The sequence below is a fragment of the Penaeus monodon genome, chromosome 39 (assembly GCF_015228065.2).
Source record: "Penaeus monodon isolate SGIC_2016 chromosome 39, NSTDA_Pmon_1, whole genome shotgun sequence".
Lineage (NCBI taxonomy): Eukaryota > Metazoa > Arthropoda > Malacostraca > Decapoda > Penaeidae > Penaeus > Penaeus monodon.
Genome location: NC_051424.1, coordinates 25,941,917 through 25,944,416, shown reverse-complemented (window position 1 = coordinate 25,944,416; position 2,500 = coordinate 25,941,917).

Here is a 2,500-nt window from a genome sequence, read left to right as displayed (position 1 = left end):
TCCCGACGTGGCCCCCTTCGTCGCCGCCGCCGCCGCCGCCTTCCCCTCCGCTTCCTGCGCTTCGTCGTAGGCATCGTCCTCGTCGAAGGAGCTGAAGGTGATGGCTGGATTCTGCCGTCTCTTTCTCGCCTTCGTGTCGTCCGGCATCTTGGCTTTCTGGCCCTCCTGCGTCACCTTGGCAGGGAGAAGGGCGTCGCGGCGAGGACCTCGGACGCGCACGGGACCGACTGTTGACCGTCCTTTGCCCCGGTTCGTTTCTCTCTTCCAACTTCCTTGTCGTCTTGTGAGAGATATATACCTTAATCGAAAGCTCCAGATTCCTTATCTCTCGAGATGATAGCGACCAGGCGACGATCTGATAAGACGTGTGCGTGTTCAAACCGCTGCGTCAACTTCGACTGAGGGGCTTCAGGACATGGCCCCCTTATATATACTCTTGAAGGGACACGACTCATTGTCACGTGGAGAGCTCGTGTCCTCTCCGCAAACTATGATCAAATTATGTCCAGCCCGGTTAAGGAGATATGTCCGCGCGCGTCAACGATAATAGACTTATATACATCCTGCAAGGAAGGATGAAGTGTAATATTTAGCTTAAGACAAATTTGGGTTTAATATTTAGCGGGAGACTTAATATAGGTGTATTATTTAGCAAAAGGAAAAACCTTGGGTGTCTTATCCAATAGCGATCTTGTTGTTGTTCTGAATAGATGTTATCGAAGAAAATACGTAATTCACACTTAACTGATTTTTTTTTTTTTTTTTTTTTGGGGGGGGGAGGAAGTAGGAAAGTAATATTATTTTTGCTCGTTATTACACCTCGATATATTATCTTCTTTTATAATAAAGTTACTGATATGTCTCTATTTATACCTCTACTTTCACTTTTTCTTTGTCCGTATGACTATCTGTCTCTATCTGTTTATTAGCCAATATTCTCTCTCTTTCTAACTACCTATCTATCTATTTGACTATCTGTCTGTCTATGTATCTTTCGGTCTATCCAGCTGTCTGTCTTACTGTTTGTCATTCTATCTATTTATGTCTCTATTCATCTCTCTACCTACTTGTTCATCTGTTTTTGTTTTTTTCTACTCATTAAACTAATATCCCGTCCTCAATCTCTCAATCTCTCTCTCTCTCTCTCTCTCTCTCTCTCTCTCTCTCTCTCTCTCTCTCTCTCTCTCTCTCTTCTTTCCTCCTCTTGACTTCTCGATCATCTTCTCTCTCTCTCTTTTCGTTCTTCTTCTCTTCTATTGCTCATTCTCTCTTACTTCTCTCATCTATTATATCATTCATCTATTTCTCTTCATATATTATATCATATATATCTTATGATATTGATAATATAGTTTTTTTTATGTATATTGTATATTATGATCAATATATATATATATATATTAGATATAAATATATATATTGTATATATGTTGTGTGTTGTGTGTGTGGTGTGTGTGTGTGTGTGTGTGTGTTATGTGTGTGTGTGTGTGTGTGTGGTGTGTGGTGTGTGTGTGTGGTGTTGTGTGCATGTGTGTGTGTGTTGTTTGTGTTTGTGTCGTGGTGGTTGTGAAGTATTGTATCCCAGGTGTTTGTCTTGTTGTGCCAGGGTGTGTGTGTGAAGTACGTGTTTGTTTTACTATTGTTTTTTCTACTTCTTTTCCTGGGGGTATTAAAAGAAAGTAATATCATAATACAAAGGTTATTCTACTATTAGCAACAGGAAGAAATTTGTAAACTACATTTCTCGATTTTACAATTTTTTTTTATTTATTTTGTTTGGTTTGTATTTCTTCAGAAAATATAATCTACATTCGCGTCGACTTGCAAATTTGAGTCGCTTATACACCAGATCGTCGTTGTCCGATGTTGAAGCATCCACGATTCCTCTTTCATAACGGCGAAATGAATGGTTCTATTCATTCCGTATGAAAATAGATCGCTGGGTCGCCTAAACTACTAGTACGACTATTGCTGATACGCCTATGTGTGTATCTATATATTTTATCTATGATAAATATCTATGGTATGGAATGGAGGCTCGGTTAAGCTTCGAGCAGATGAATCACAGTTTTCGAACGATGGCGGTTCCTAGACACATCTCACGGCTCAGGAAGATTCAGGAAGATTAGGGGTAGATTTAGCAGGTTATAGGCCTATGGAGAGCGACGTGTAGTTTCCACGGGAGTGAACTACCCGCTTTCGGCAGCCGGTCTTGCGTCATCCACATTTGGCTGAGCCCGTGAGATGGTTGTCATTTTCCTTTTTCTCCTTTCTTTCCATCTTTTCTTAGCCTGACTTGCTTTTGATTCCTGTCTTGCTTTTAGAGAGGCGGTCTCTTCGCTTCCTCCTTGACGGTCGTGGACGGAACGGACAAAAGGTTGCCCTGCAGTCTCATGGTCGACCGTCTTCGCCTCGAGTTCACGGCCTGGTTGAGCTCCTCCTCGGCCTCGAAATCCTCGTCGTCCTCGAAGGGGCTGAAGACAATGGCCGGGCTGACGCT